This window comes from Nannobrachium achirus (assembly GCF_963921795.1).
Source record: "Nannobrachium achirus genome assembly, chromosome: 24".
Classification (NCBI taxonomy): domain Eukaryota; kingdom Metazoa; phylum Chordata; class Actinopteri; order Myctophiformes; family Myctophidae; genus Nannobrachium; species Nannobrachium achirus.
In genome coordinates this window covers 37,454,135-37,471,694 of record NC_137831.1, presented here as the reverse complement: position 1 = coordinate 37,471,694, position 17,560 = coordinate 37,454,135, and the positions used below count along the sequence as shown (strand labels likewise).

At 40.7% G+C, this 17,560-nt stretch overlaps 1 long non-coding RNA gene across 1 annotated transcript in view; it reads right to left on the bottom strand.

The window, feature by feature from the left end:
- LOC308280369 overlaps positions 1-14,469 on the bottom strand; it is a 39,307-nt gene extending 24,838 nt beyond the window's left edge. Inside the window, exons 1-2 of the long non-coding RNA XR_013961721.1 lie at positions 14,351-14,469; positions 1,066-1,125 (exon numbers count right to left, since the gene is read on the bottom strand). This is a non-coding gene — a long non-coding RNA (uncharacterized lncRNA). The remainder of the gene's footprint in view (positions 1-1,065; positions 1,126-14,350) is intronic.
- Positions 14,470-17,560: the final 3,091 nt, after the last annotated feature.

The window sequence follows — 17,560 nt, the reverse complement described above, 5'->3', positions numbered from 1 at the left end:
AGTACAATAATCTAGTAGAGTAGAATTCAGACTTTCAGTTCAGTTGTCCTGTATTTCTACATTAGCCACAAGAACACATGAAGCATAATTCAGTTTTGGTGTCATTTTTAGAAAGAATGATGATGACAAACCTAAGTGTAAATTAAGATATGATTGTATTCTCCCCCTCTCTCTTTCCTTCTGCATCTCTCTCTCTCTCTCTCTCTCTCTCTCTCTCTCTCTCTCTCTCTCTCTCTCTCTCTCTCTCTCTTTCTCTCTCTCCCCCCCCCCCCCCCCCCCCCTCTCTCTCTCTCTCTCTCTCTCTCTCTCTCTCTCTCTCCCCCCCCCCTTCTCCCTCTCCCCCCCCCCCCCCTCTCTCTCTCTCTCTCTGTTATTTTGTATCCGATATCCAGCTGTACTGTATATTAGGCCAGTGGTTCTCAACCAATGGGACGGGACCCCCAGGGGGTCCCCAAATTAGTTTGGGGGGTCCCCAGATGATTTACTTAATGTGCAACATTGTTTTCTCACTTAACAGTAAACAAACCAACACAAAGTTTAAGCGTAGAGAAGGTATCTAAACATTTCTAAAGTGACAATTTAAGGACTTTTTAATACCTTTAAAATGTAAAATTAAACATTGGCCAAATTGTCAAAGGCAGAAACTGTTGCGAGGCGTTGTGAGCATGTAGATCGGCTATTTTCACCAATTTTTTTCACAATTTCAAATATTAGAGGCAGAAATTTTGAAAATAGCCGATCTACATGTTCACAATGCCTCGCAACGTGAGGCGAGCATGCTGTTTTCACAATAGAACCGTGCCTCAACACTTAGTGCTCATTAGGGTGGGGGGATCCCCAGTTAAAATATGATTATTTGGGGGTCGGGGCCTGAAAAGCTTAAGAACCACTGTTTTAGGCAATTACATTTTACAACACAATGTAGGCTATGATGATGATGATGATGATGATGCCTATTTAAATAATGTCTTACTGCTGCAGCCATGCAGCATCAATGGACGCAGTGTTGACCCTGTGGACAACACTGTGGATTCATTTCTACACATTGTGGAATAAACAACATACCTTTATAAAACGTGTCGTTAGTGGCAACACTCTGCTCCAAACTGACTGGTTTTGGGTTCTCTGTAGGGGTGAAAAGAATGAACACAGTTCAGAATTACTGGTGAGGTTGTCTCCAAACTACAGTTAGAACATTTTGATGCTTCCCATGCATTTGCTATGGAAGCAGTGTAAACAAAAACCATAACAAAAATGTAAAGAAAAAGATATTATAAGAAAGGCAGCATTTCTAATGTAAAGGATGGTGGGATTGACTGTGGAGTGGAGCAGGCCAGGAGAGTGGAAAATGTAGATCATCTAAATGTTATGCTAATCAGAAGATTGAATGAGACAGGGCAGCATTTTGTCAGTGACACACAGCAACACTTGAGATTGACAGAAAGGAGACACAGTTTATAATGGATAATACTGGGTGTCCAGAGTTGAATTTACATTATTGTCCCCGGATGTACTGGGACCAGAGAAAATAATGTTAAAAAAGAAAAGGATAAAAACAAACAAACATCTAATTTCAAACGATTTCCCTGTTACTTAATGATTTATGTGAAAGATAGATAGAGATGTATCTAAGAAAGGGCTGTCTACTGTCTGCAGCTGGAGTTCAGCACAAGCTGCTCAAGGCTGGCTCTCTTTTCAACAAGGTCTTTTGTAGATTAATGTGGACAATTTAAAAAGAGAAAAGATCATGTATATTTACTACAGCAGAGTATGATAATGACTTGTCATGTCGGCATGCCAGTGAAAATATCTGATCTACTATCTGTGAGCTTGTACAATGTGACGTGTTGTGAGCTCGTGTTGTATATTTTGAGACTGAATTAGGCTGAAAATGAGTGAGCGAATCCTGAATATTTTTTAAGTCTTTTCTGATGATGAAGTGGCCGAGAGAAGACAGGCAGTGCAGGTTCTTTGTCAATTTATTGCAGAGTATGAGTTTCCAGATGGAGCCCTTGGCTCAAGCAGCCTCGGCGTGCCTAAATTTGCTCACAATGACAACACTTTCAAGACATCTTTTATAACAAGTACATGCATGTAAAACAGAGGCGGTCACTACTCCCAGACAACCTGAATAGATCAAACGTCTTCTTCAACAACATACTCCAATGGAGGAGGTTCCCTGTGGCGACACCCTGAAGCTTGACCTTGAAGCTTGGAGAACAGAGCTGCTGAAGACATAATTAAGTTAAGCCTACAGTATGTAAATATCACCATTTGTTCCTGTACTGTAGACTTCATGTCTGCATACAGTGACCACTGACCATACTACTATAACTAACATACAAAGAAATATATGGTTAATAGAGCCAGATTCACATCACTTGTATAGCGGCTTTTTCTATCACCAGCTCTGCAAAATCAACCTATAACGTACCGGTACCTGATTATGTGTGCTGTTTATGCAGCATAATCCCAATGCAATTACCTAACCATTATACTGTATTTATACTTCCTGACAAGGACAAGCAAGCAGAAATGTTATTAAAAAAAGAAAGAAACGAAGAAGAAAGACATTCCACCCTCCTGGAATCAATGGAGGTATATGTGTTTGTTTTTTCATTATTGTAATAGTAATCAAATTATGAAAATGTTCTTTATATAAATGTATAGTAGCTAGTTAATTATATTCATTAATTATTTTTAAACAGACCAAATTCTATCTTGATCATTTGTTTACACACCATTATCGTGTTATTGTTCTTATTTGATCACGAGACCCAATTGCTGAATGTCAAGTCTCCAGGTTTGCTTCAGAATATGTATGACACTGATTTACCCCGACACTGTGGAGTCCACTAGAGGTTCTCAAATGTTTTATTTGCAAGGACCCCCTTAACTCTGAGAGTGTACAAATGGAACCTAATGGACCTGTACGGTTCATTTTGTTCCATTTGAACACTCTCAAAGTTACAGACCTGTTATGGTTATTAGGGGCTAGCTCTTTGTGTTTTTGGTAATATTATTGTTCGCTCATTTTGTATGTCCGTGGCAAAATTTAAATTTTGACCAACATTTCCAACCACAAGCCAAAATGGCAATGACCCGTGGTGGTGAATGTGATTCACTGTTACGTATCATTCTGTAATCTGTACTTTTATGTTAAATTCATTGTCAAAACTACATTCCCAATTCCCGTTCTTCTCATATGAATCCTTTCAGAGAAAGGATTTACTTTAGGAAGTTTTTGGTTTTAATGACTTTTGACAGCTATGCAGAGTGAATACGGCAATGGTCGGCACCAACACCTACTCGGCCCCAGTCAAATCTGGCGACCTCGGAACGGTCGGCACGGTAAGTTACAATAAGTAAAGATTTGTGTTCAATTGTTAAGAAGAATTCCACATTTTTCAAGATTGTTCAACATCTTTCAAATATCTACAAGCTCACAATCGGTTTTATGGAATATTTTATAGAAAAATTAATTAACTAATAAATGGGTTAAAAAAAAACTGGTCAGCCAAATAAGATATCGGCATATAAGTGAATTACATTAATTGTATATCTGTTCTTGAGGTAATTGTAAATGTACAGTAGTTACTGCACTTTGGTTTTCCAGACAATACAGAAACAAAACATAAGAAGAAGAAAACCAGATATTGCATTGCACATTATCTAGGCCGAGAAGGTATTGGTGCAAAACTGCAGAGTGTGCTGATTATCTATAGAGTAAAAAAAAAAAAAAAAAAAGATCAATCTCCGCCGGCTATGGAGAGGGAGAGGAAAGAGATAGGGCTGAGGGAGGGCGGAGCTCATGTGTGTGCATGCAGACGCAGTGATGGAAAAAGTACTCACATGTTACTTAAGTAAAAGTAGCAATTCTGCAATACTGCGATTGCCTGACTGCGAGCGCCAGACATCTCACACTACGTTTCACTTCGGGAGAGAGTCTGAGATTTCGGACGGAGATTCTACTTCGGCGTGGGCGGGCTAAAGCCTATTGACGTCACACACACACACACACATACACACACACACACGCGACGGCGACATGGCGTGACATTGCAAAAATACGTTATTTCTCATAACATATTATATGTCTGCATGTTAACGTTAGTGCAAAATGGTATTAAAACGTGATTAAACGGCACTATTTCATAGTTTATTAAAATAATACGAGTCGAGTCTGACTCCGCCATGACAGTTTTCACGGACCAATCAGAGTCCACTAGACTCTCACGTGGGCAGAGGACACCAATCAGAGTCCACAAGCGAGTCTCACGTGAGCTCAAGAGCTCTGTTTGGAGGGGGCTGGGACCGGAGCAGCCAAACCACGTGCCCCAAGCATACAACCCTGATTGGCCCATTCAATGCGCCCGCTCTTCAGGCGCGCTCAAAATAAAATAAAATATGTGCAGCTTCAGTCCACACTACAAACCACCCACCAACAGGGGGTGGTGATGTGCGAACTGAAGTATCAGGCTAATACTGCAATGCAACGCGGTGTGAGCTTGTAGATCGATAGAAAGAAACTAGTAACAAAAGTTTTCAAAGTAGTGTAGTGAAAGTACAATATTTTCCTCTGATGTAGTGTAGTGTAAAAGTACTGAAAACGGGAAATACTCAAGTAAAGTACAATTACCTCAATTGTACTTAAAGGGGCACTCCACCACTTTTCAACCTATGTTCATATAATTGGTCCTCACTCAAAAATAGCCTTTTTTTTTTTTTTTTTTTTTTTTTTTTCAGAGGAGGGCTGTGGGCAGGTCAGAAACTGAAGGCTTTCTATTCCTGAAAAGTTGCAATTTTAAAGTGGAAGCCATTGTTCTTGTGATAAAAAAAATCTAAATATTTATTTTCAAAAAAAAAAAAAAAAATCTTTTTTTTTTGGGCGGGAAAATGATGTCACAAGACGATGGATTCTGAACTTCCCACAGCTCTCCTAGGAGACTTGGACTGAGCAGAAAAAAATTGTGATATTTTATCATGAATATTAGTGAGGACCTATTATATGAAGACAGGTTGAAAAGTGGTGAACTACTCCTTTAAGTAAATGTACTTACTAGTCAGAGGAATATGAACACATGGGCATGGCTATAATAGGCCTATTTCAGTAAATAAAAGGGAATCTTGAACCAGTCTTTACAAAATCTTTAGAGGCATCTCACATTTAACAACTGAAACCTTTTAAAAATCATCGTTAAGTCTTTGGAGAGTCTTTTTCCCACATCTTTCCAAAATCTTTTCAAAGTCGTTAGATGTAAGAGGGCCATAACAGAATCTGGGTCTCAAGTCGGGGTAAAAATCGAGTCGGACCACTACCTCACATTTAAAGAATTGAGTAACGACCGAATCACAGGAGCGCGCCGTGACTCGTCTCGATTTTATTACGACTGGGAAATCTTTTCCAAGTTGTTAGGTGTAAGGCTAGCTTTAGGTAGCACCATCTTTTGCTTTGTATAGCGTGGTATTAATACATAGTAGCCGGGGATCCAGTCACCAAAATGGGAGGGGACCTGTGATTTTCTGCCGCACTTTTTATTTCTGTTTTATCTATTAGTTTGGTCATTAAGGTCCACAGAATGAGAGGCCTGCTCTGCCGGAAACATCGCGGAAAAAAAAGTTATGGCCATTTGTATAATTCTGTCCCATTGACTCCACTAGAAATATTACAAAAATAAAAATAAATCTGCTTTAAGTAGCATGTGAGGGGTCAAACTTGGGGTTCTTCATGATTCTGAATCCATTGCAAGCCTTTGTTTTGCATGAAAAACATTCCTTGAGCAAGATTTTGGCCACTCAGAACTGTGTAAAGTGGAAAAACTTTTCACAGTGTTTAGTTGCCAATATTTTGCCCAAGGAATGTTTCTCATGCAAAACAAATGCTTGCAATGGATTCAGAATGACGAAGAACCCCTAGTTTGACCCCTCACATGCTACTTAAAGCAGATTTATTTTCTTTTTTTAAATATTTCTAGTGGAGTCAATGGGACAGAAATATACAAATGTCCATAACTTTTTTTCGCGATGTTTCTGGCAGAGCAGGCCTCTCATTCTGTGGACCTTAAAGGGGAAGACCACCCATTTTCAATATTGAACTGTATCATTAATATAGCTTAGAGGAGTTGTGTGGAAATAGAAAAAAAGTTCCCCCTCTTTTGTGTTGCCTAGAACTGGAGCATTGATTTTGGTGTTTGTATTGTAAAGTACAACTTGATGACATCACACATTGTACTTTACAATACAAACCCCAAAATCAATCCTCCAGTTCTAGGCAACACAGAAGGGGGGGAACTTTTTTTCTATTTCCACACAACTCCTCTAAGGTATATTAATGACATAGTTCAATATTGAAAATGGGTGGTCTTCCCCTTTAAGACCTTAATGACCAAACTAATAGATAAAACAGAAATAAAAAGTGCGGCAGAACATCACAGGTTCAACCCTATTCCTTGAGCTTTTGGGCATGTGGATCCCCGACTATAGCCTTATCATGCTGATGATAGTTGTGTTCATTTCCATTCCATTCCAATTGGCTTGATGTAAAGATTGACAATGACCCAAACTTGATATTTGCAAAATATTTTAATCTGAACTTTAGGTTTCTCTGCATGAGCAGCAGTAGTTGACAAAATAGGTCAGCACTAAGGCTGTGTGATTTAGGAAAGCCTTTGATATTCTATAATGTTGTTGAAAGCCTCGATAACGATGTCTCATGATATGTAAAAAAAAAAGCTGTAGCCTAGTTTTAGCTTCATGTTAATATTTGCAAACTAAAGACATTAAAATTCAAGAAAAAAATAAAATATCCAGGCTAAAAAGGCAAAAAATAGAACTTTGACTTTCAACTTGCACAATGTAGACTAAATGCAATAATAATATTAGGCCTGCTGTCATTCAGGATGGAAAAAATAACATTGTCCTCATGGTTTTGGAGTGAGATACTGGGAAGTAGGCTGCTTGATAGAAAACACTCACTTGGACACACACACACACACACACACACACACACACACACACACACACACACACACACACACACACACACACACACACACACACACACACACACTAACACAGAACACACTCGCTATCCCAAAGACAGAAAAGTTTACAGGTGCCGTTCGTTCATTTCAGCTAATAATGTCTATGAAGTGAAAATGTGCATTTTGGGCACTGAGGAACTTAACAGGCCACAGCTGTTTTCAACCCCAATGCAAACGTAACAGTCAACAGTAGGTTAATTTAACCTACACTTGAAAACATCCACAAGCGATTTCTAATCAATAGCTAATCTAATAGCAAACAAACAACCCACAGCCCCATGGATTATAGATTATCCAGTTCGAGATGACAACAGATCAGAAAAAGCATGGTTATACAAAGAAAGGTTAGTAGCCTATATTATGTAATATCTATGTAGGTGAGCGAGAGAGAGAGAGAGAGAGAGAGATAGAGAATCTGACTGTGTGACTCCACAAGAGTGTGTGACTGTGTATGAGTGAAAGAGAGAGAAGGGGAGGGACGCTTTGCAGGCAGCCGAGGCAGGGAGAGAGTAGTCTGGGATCACTTAACTTTTCGAGGTTTGATCCGGTCGGGAGAGGAAACCACTTAACATCATATTGTAGTACCCCACGGACTACAATTTGCCGGAACTATCAAACCGGATTCAGTTTTAACCCAAAATAATTCCCTGCGCTCAATGACATACTTTTAGGGCCTACCTAATAAACTCCTTGATGTGGCATATAGTCCGGGAGCCAAATGGTGATTTTTGGCTGAACGTGGATTCGCCTGTAAAAGTTTTTTTCTCAACTGATTCTTGTAGCTTGGGGTCACCTCTTAAGGATTCAAGATGATGACCAGTGATATCCATTGAGCATTTTTTATTATTAATAATAAAAAATGCTCAATGCATATCACTGGTCATCATCTTGAATCCTTAAGAGGTGACCCCAAGCTACAAGAATCAGTTGAGAAAAAAACTTTTACAGGCGAATCCACGTTCACCCCCACGGCTCCCAGACTAATAGTTTTGCTTTTGAAAAATGTGTTTGGAATATGGATCTTTTATTCCAACTCGTAGCGACTGGCAAGACTACACTAGGCTACTCGAGCATATTAATAGGGATTGGGGAAACAAACGGAGGGAACCAAAACAAAGCGACGCCGCGTCTTCGGCTTGTGGTTTCCGCCTAGAACGGATCAAACCGCCCGTTGTTAACGATCACCAGGCTTTCTCTCAGAATTAAAGTCTGGTGAGGCGAGGTTAGGGAGAGACAGGGAGCGAGAGAGATAGAGAGGGGCGATCGAGGATTTTCGAGGATACATTTATAAAAATATTAAAAAATAAGCAAATAAGGGTCACATCAGAACAAAATAAAACAGAGAGAACAGAGATTTAAAAAAATATTTATAGATTTTTATTGACAGGGAAGGTCCCGGATCCTTGATTCCAAATCAAGCAGGTGCCGGATCCAATGAAATAGGTGCTGGTCTGTAAAAGAGCACTGATCACAAGTTAATGTCTGTTGTACGTAACAGACATTGTCGCTACAGAGTGTCAATTCCCACTGCGCCACTGTTATTGTGTACAAGGCAAGCTGTGAACTTTGAACTCACACTTGAAATCTCCTCTCGCAAGACTTCTGGGTGTTATTGACCCAGTGCGCATGCAGAAGTGTCAGCTTGTACACAATAATGACGGCGCCCAGTGGGAATTGACACTTTGTAGCGACTACTGGCATTACGTACGGACAGACATTTACCGAATTTGTTTTATTTTCGAGCGATAGAAACAAGCAGATTATCTCTGTAACCAACCACTCCTTTCCGGAGCTGTGGTCAGGTCGGGCAAATGGACAAAACTGCCTGTTATGAAAAAGAAAAACACTTGGACCTGGTGAGAGAACCTCAGAGTTACTATAAGGGTCTGGAAAATCTTTGTGCCACGGCCTGAGTTTCCCGAGTTGGGGCCGAAATTGCATTAATTTTCTTTTAAAGATTTTTATTTTATTTTTTGGATTATTATTCTCTTTTATTTTATTTGTTGTACTTCCTACTATCTACTAGGCATGATCGCGATCGCGAAAATGCATGTTTGACACCCAGACAAACCCCATCTTTCAAACATGGCAGCCATGTTTGTTTACATTTGAAGACAATAATAAAGGCAAGATACATTAACAAAACAGTGTTTTACAGTGTTAGATATGAATTATGATACATAATTCTGGTTTGTGTATGACGCTCATATGACCATATAAGGTTATATATTATGAACTGAACTTACAGTATATAGGAGACCACATTTTGGTCGGATACTGTAGGGTCAGGCTAAAGATTACAGGTCATAGTAACTTTGGTTGCCCTGGCTACGAAATCATGATTGCGACCGTAGGTCGCATTTACTATCAAACCCTGCACAAAGTGTAAGTCCGTCCGTCCGTCAGTCCGTCAGTCCGTCAGTCAGTCTGTCTGTCACACCTCACACGTCACACTCTTGCCCTGCTCATATCTCCGCAACCGCTGCCCCGATCCATGCCAAATTTTGCACACACACTCCTTACCTGCCAAACTACAACCTCCAAGGACCCCCGGAGCTCCAGGGACCCCCAGGTCCCTGGGGGACCCCCAGATGTAAAAAATGACCAAATGTGCTAAACTGACCAAATGACCACCCCAACGGGGCTGCTCACGGGGAATTCCCGGGGACCACCCACTCCTGGTGCTCCAGAACGGATGCAAAAGTGGTGGCGCCCCCAGTGGAGGACCCCCTACACTGCAGCTCACATAAAATGCCGTAACTCCGGCTAGGAGCGACCGGGACAGCCGGGGCCGGTACCTATTCGTCCGCCTTGCCGGCACGGAGACCCCACCCCTCATTTCTCACATGGCCCTCTTCTAGCGCCACCATGAGGCCGATTCTTGCAAAACACATTTTTGGACACTGCTCCTACAATTTTTGCCCTAAAATCACGCAAATCGGTACACAGTATGTCTACACTCATCCCATCAACATGAAAACCACCGCTCAGTTCACACGGGTGTGATTTTTCTGGAAACTTTCGGGTCAGATGATTTGTGGGTGTCTGGGTCTAAGTTCCTTGTCTGCAGTTTTTGCTAAAGGGACAAAATACATAGTTAAAATATTGCTTACAGCACTTGATCATCTGGTCAGATGATTCGTGGTTTGTCTGAACACGTATTTGCAAGTTCCTTGTCTTTAACAAAAAAAGGAACAAAGGTTATGTGAGGCACACACACATATGGCAGCGGTTTCAATTCCTTCTTTGTTTGTTTTCGGCAGGAGAATTTGGGGAATTCTGCTTGGACAGATACTAGACTTTTGAGGCCATCAGGCTGAGTCACTCTGCTACATGTGTTCAAAAGCACTAGGGTGACTAGACCCATGTGTCAGTATGGCTGTAACTCATTCTGGGGATGATACAAGGCAGAAATCCTCATAAAGGCTATTTATGGTATGTCAATCCATTTACTTCAATATAGATTTTAGTTATCAGGGACCAAATGTATACTTTTCGCAAGATTTTTACATGGGATCATTTAAACCTATATTTTAGATGTCCCAAGAATGCCAAAAATACAGGTAAGTAGAAAATAAAAGAAAATAAGGGTATGCGTATGTAACAGCTGGGCTTCGAACCCGGGCCTCCCACGTGAAAGTATAAAATCTTAACTATTTAATACCCCAAAGGGATAGGCCAAGGCTTTAAACTACTCTGCTACACATAGTACTAAACCAGTACTTTGAGTACTAAACCATTTTCTGTAATGGTGGGCTCTAATTTGCATACTTAGGTGTACCACTAATTACTTACACAGTACACACATTTTCTGACATAGATATATATATACACTTTATTTGTCAGTTTTGCTTGTTTTGTTATAGTTATTGAAGAAATCGGCAGCCATGTTGTTATGCAAATTAGAAGGTTAAAAACTAATACATTTGCTTGGGTACCATGTTTTTCAGATTCAGCACCCTTGAATTATGTAATATGGCCTGGTACCCCACTTTTACCTCAAACTGCCTCTAACAATCACATTTTTCAGAAATCCCACCTGTCTATGTCCTGGTTATATAACCAATGTCTAGTTCAACCAACTGATCTCAGTACATTACACTAGTACACTACATACAGTACAGTATAGTAAGACAACACCAGGCAGTAGACAATGTCCAGTTCATCCAACGGAACCCACAACCCAGTAGCCACAGCCTAACATTACTAAAGAACACCTGCTGAAGTTGCAGAACCACCAGTCCAGTATAGGTAAATAAATAAGCATGTACCACACACACACACACACACACACACACACACACACACAAATGCGTGCACACGCATACGTGCAAACAAACGTGTGCACACGCATGCACGCTATAGCATCACGCGCAATCGCGCATACACGCGAGCGTCGCACGCAAACGAGCGGGCAAACCCCTTTTACATTTTTTGTATGGATTCGGTTTGGCTAATGCTAGAGTTTAGGTACGTGTACACAGCCGACCAACTTGTTGTTCACTCACATTCTCTCGCCACACATCTGGGCGGGGGGATTATTTCCATCACATAATCATCAGCTGGTTCCCTGTTCTAGCTTGTCCAATAAGCCTTATTATTAGTTTATTTTGTCACGTGTTGGATGTAGGCTTGATAACGAACATGTTGCAAACATGCTCCATGCCTCTGTGACAGATAAACATCGTCGCCGCCTAGTAGTTTAGTAACTGCTGTGATGTCCATGCAGCATGTCCATTCAACTCGGCCACTGTGGCCATTTGAGCATGTATATATTGAAATTTCTTTATTAGGAATAACCCCTTGAGATGAAACATCTCGTTTTCGAGGAGCTCCGCACTTTACAGAATACTTACGAAGTACATATATACTTACGAAGTACATATATACATACACACATAGCAAACACAACATAACACTACAACAAAAAATAGGAAAAAAATAAACAACAAAATAAAAATAAAAAACAACAAACATAAGACGAACAAAAAACACAGAGCACGTATATAAATCATTGTGTCAGAGATCTATTATACTGTTAACGAAAACATGAGCAAGTATAGTCTCAAAATGAGAGGACAGCGATGTTTTGAATAAATGAAAGGATGATATTGACCGGATATAAGCAGGCAGATTGTTCCAGTCCGAAGGTAGCCTGATTTCAGACTCAGCTCACGCTTTAGTCTGAAACTGTGCTCCATTCTGAGCGATTTACGGGGGACTTTTTTGCGAGCGTGCACGCGCGTGTCCGCGCGCGAGTGATCGCGACGCACGGTGATCGAGACGCACGGTGGACGCGACGCACCGTCGGGGAGTGTGTGTGTGTGATTGTGTGTGTGTCTCTGTCTGTGCCAGTGACTGCTTCCACACAGAACTGCGACCAGAAACTTGTAATCAACATTAAACAGCTTGGTGAAATCAGTGCGCTCGTGCGTGTGTGTGTGTGTGTGTGTGTGCCTTCCTCAGCCTGCCTGTGTGTGTGTGTGTGTGTGTGTGTGTGTGTGAACTTCGTTTGAATCGTTTCAACTGCTGCGCGGATTGGATATTCGTTAGACCCACCCCACCCCCACCCCCACCCCGCGCGCTCATTGGACAGCCGAAAATAAAAACCGATTGATGTACTAAGCTCCAGACCAGAGAAAGAGTCCACTCTGAGAGTGGGCGGGGTCTCTGGTCTGGAAGCAGGCTAGTCCGAAGGAGCTTTAAAACGAAAGGATTTTTTCGATGTCATGTAATTTTTCGAGGGGCACACGGCCAAAGAGAGTGGCAACGACGCCCATGGCCGTCGTGGCCTCTGTGAAATTCCTGCCCTGACCACTGTACTATTGACAAACTGTAAATAAAGTATCCATTGAGAAAAGAAAATGCCCTTTTTTTTGCGACGGTGAGGGGGGGGGGTAAACAACATGCAAAAAAAACACATTTTTGAACACTGCTCCTACACATTTTGGCCTAAAATCACGCAAATTGGATGGCAAATCACAACCTCCGCCCCTGATTTCTCACATGCCCATCTTCTGACCATCTGGCCGATTTTAGCAAAACACATATTAAACACTGCTCCTATTTTGGCTTAAAATCACGTAAAGCGGTACACAGTAGCTCTATAAAGTCATGTCATCAACATGGATCTGTCCCATTTCTGTTGCCTACCACGCCACTGATTGTTATATAATGAAGAAAATTAAATATACAATAAAAATATAATATAGCCTACAGATATAGTTATAGGAATATCCAAGCGAATCAAAACCCGTAAGAAGTCCACAGTCACTCCACAACTAGCCTGTGTAGGCTTCTTCGACTGCTCTCTGTGTGCTCTCTGCGGCTCACAGTGGCTGTGCTGAGGGGCATTTTAGTCAGGCGGAAATCCTGAAAAAGGCCTTCTATAAGCAGGTTAGAGGCATTTGGGGGTAAAAGTGGGGAACCAGTCCTTTTTACATAATTCAAGGGTGCAGAATCTGAAAAACCTGGTTCCCAATCATAATTTTTAGTTTTTGACCTTCTAATTTGCATAACAAAGTGGCTGCCAAATTGTACATTTTGAACTATTTATTCAAGCAATATTTCTCTTTCGAAAAACTTTTGATCATTTTATCATATAATCAAGGTTTTGCGAACACCCAGGACAGTTTTTGAGTTGCTTGATTCAGTTTAGATTTAGATATTTGATATTCATTTTATCAGACACACCCCTTCCTTTACAAACCCATTGTAACTTCAAACTCCATTTTAACCATGATACATTTAATGAAAACACCCGTCCTTTTTTCTGGTGACTCCTGACGCCCTCCTAATACACAAGCAGGTCATGTTCTTTCGATAACTCCTTTCATTTATTTTTAATAATTTATTTTTTGTATTTATTTATTTTTCATTTTCCCAAATAATTATTATAAAGAAACTAAAAAAGTTATCGAAAAAACACTGCCTGTTCGTGTATTAGGAGGGCGTCCGGAGTCACCAGAAAAAAGGATGGGTGTTTTCATTGAATCTATCATGGTTAAAATGTTTTTGTATTTAAGTGAAATATCCCTTTTAAATAAAAAAAATAAAAATAAAAAATTAGCTTGGGAACCATTTTTTTCAGATTCAGCACCCTTGAATTGTGTAAAATAGACTGGTTCCCAACTTTTACCCTAAAATGCCTCTAACAATCACATTTTTCAGAAATTCCACTAGACTATTTTAGTCGCCTGACTCGCCGATACAGACAAACACAAACCATAGTGTTCCCACAGTATTTTTCATAGCAGATTTACCACAGATATGACAGATGTTTTGTTTTAAAAGGTTACTTTACCAACCTGTGACAGAAGCGCTGTAACAGTTGATCCCTGAAGAGTTCCGATTAAACTTTGTTGTTTACTGGAATAATACTGAATTTACTTTAGATTTCATCCACCGAGCGCCACAGCGAGCGAATAGACCGGGATGCTTAGCAAATTCAATGTGTAAAAACACAGTTCGGAGGATTTCAGTTGAGTGAGTAACATAATCCCTTCACACTCTTCCCATTTATGTTGTCTGCTCTTCCCTAAAAGTGACGCCAGAGCGTGATGTCAGAGCAGCAAGGGTTAGGGTTAGGCTTGCAGAAGGGCGTTCCACATGTTGGTGGTATAGCAGGAGAACGAATTAGATCCTTGTTTAGTATTAAATCTACATTGAACATTGAGCTGCCTCTGATGTTGTGATCGTGGACATCCTTGACCTTTAGGAAGTAGTTGGTCAGGCAACTGGGGCATCGTGAAACCAAACGAGGATTCCTTGTTTAATATTGATAAGCGGGGCAACCCATATGCAAGACATGAATTTGTCGGTTGACTTTATTGATTACCTTGGTAGTCATTTTTTCACTGGAAAGGTTAGCCTCCAGGATGCAGATTGTTTTTTTCTTGTTATCACAGTGTCCCCTATTTTAATTGTGAAGTTCTCGACTTTGCTGAGTTTCTGACAAGATCCAAAGAGGATACATTCAGTTTTACCTAGGTGAATTTTACCTAGGTGAATTGAGAGTCTGTTGTCATTTTGTGTGTGTGTGTGTGTGTGTGTGTGTGTGTGTGTGTGTGTGTGTGTGTGTGTGTGTGTGTGTGTGTGTGTGTGTGTGTGTGTGTGCGTGCGTGCGTGCGTGCGTGCGCGTGTGTGTGTGTGTGTATATATATATATATATATATATATATATATATATATATATAAATATATATATATGGCTGAAGGGGTTAATGTAATAATAATCAAAACCTATGAAAGTAACTAAAGTTTTCAAATAATTGTAGTGGAGTAAAAGTACAATATTGTCCTCTGAGATAGTATAGGCTAGAAGTAAAAGCACTGACAATTGGAAATACTCCAGTAAATTAAAAGTACCTCAAAAGAACAGTAGGCTACTTAAGTAAATGTACTTAGTTACTTTAAACCACAATAAGGCTACTGTGTATCAACCCACGTACATTCCTTGTGGTTCTGTGTTTGTGTGTGTGTGTGTGTGTGTGTGTGTGTGTGTGTGTGTGTGTGTGTGCGTGCGTGCGTGCGTTTCACACACACACACACACACACACACACACACACACACACACACACACACTGACACACACTGACACGCACGCACACACACACACACACACACACACACACACACACACACACACACACACACACACACACACACACACACACACACACACACAGCACATGTAGGCATTCATTAGAAGGACAATGTCAGTCACCAGAAGCAAGCTGTGTTTTCAATGAGTCTTAACTCAGTTAACATGAAGTTGGAAGTTGAATGGCCGGGGTAAGATGAGCCACCTTTCACGTGTCCTGGAAGCAAGAATGGATGGCAGTACAATCTAAACATCTAGATATATTCAGGATGTTTTCTATCATTAATTTGATCAGTTATCAGTTATATAAAAAAAGTGGTCAAGTGGCTCAGATTGCCCCAGGTTAAGTACCTTGCATAGTAATACATAAGGACCGCAAGTCTACACTAGAAACGGAGGGGGAGAGTGATTTAATCCGTTAGCTCCGTAGGTCTGTCCGTTTTTCTCTCTGTACGTAACCTTACGGACAACACTCAACCCGACGGATTAAAACTGATAAAGATTTACGTAACTACCCATGGCGAACTTTTGTCAACCGTGGCAGTAGTGAGGAAAATTACTTATAAGACAGCGGTTCTGAAACTATGTGTCCCAGCAAGAAATATATTTTAGCAAGAAACGGGAAAAAAGGAACGTCATTGCCGACTCCTCACAGGCTCAAGCGGCTTTAATGGCATGAGAAAACATACACACAAACGCGCGCGCACACACACTCACACCACCTCTCCTCCAACAGCGAGACGGGTGCAGTGCATTGTGTTTTGTAATTATTACTCAGTCCGGGTGGTTAAATCTGTACTCTCCTGGAGTTGCATTTACTGCGATAACGTTGCCGATAGACAGCTGCTGCAGAACCAGTCCAGACTGTTACCAAACATCACTTCGGGTCGTCGGTTCAAGAAATTCTGTGGTTCTACATATTTTGGCTAAAAATGCTACGGTTTACACATGTGTGCTGTGCAGAACCACCTCCATGTGGCGCACGGCCCGAACAGGAGAATTGGAGCTGAGAGCGGGTCGGCACGTAAATAACGTAGAGAGGAACCTTGCATGTCGACGGATCTACCGTACGTACTCTCTCACCCAAAAGTGTACACAAAATCAAGCATACGTAACTATAAACGGCCCTTTATGGGGTAAGTCAATCTGGCCAGCCATCGCCAAGGAAAAGTTCAGTCGCTCTTTTCTCTTGAGTTCAGTTATAACTCGAACTCAGTTAGGCTGTTCTTGAGAGACTAGGGTTAAGTTGATCCAAGTCAAGGGGTATAAATTGACCCACATGATATTCTAAACTTTTAACAGTTTAATACTGCTAATTCAAACAATGCAAACATAGATTACGTCGATAATTTAGTTAAAAGAAAACTAACAAAAAGTGTCAAGCCTTTATCAATAATAAGGCAAGATACATTAACAAAACAGTGTTTTACAGCAAACACTTATGCAACAATGATTCACAGAACTTGTGAAATGCTAATGACAACACTTGATCAAGTTTCACCGTATGTTGCACATTTCAGTTCTTTTTTTTCCTTTTCTCAGTTCACTTTTTTCCGGGAACTTTCGGGTCAGATGATTTGTGGCTGTCTGGGTCTATTTTCAAGTTCCTTGTATTTAAAAAAAAAAAAAAGTGCAGTTTTTGCTAAAGGGACAAAATACATAGTTCAAATATTGCTTACAGCACTTGATCATCTGGTCAGATGATTTGTGGTTTGTCTAACACGTATTTCCAAGTTCCTTGTGATAGATATTTTGTTATGGTTCATATCATCTTTTTATCAATACATATTGATGACCACCGGACCCTAAGGCACAGCCCGTGACTGTGCCATGTCATGTACAGCATTTACAAGGCCAGACTTATGTCTGGTAGAACTGAGGCCTTATCTACTGGAGCCTGTAACTAAAACAACA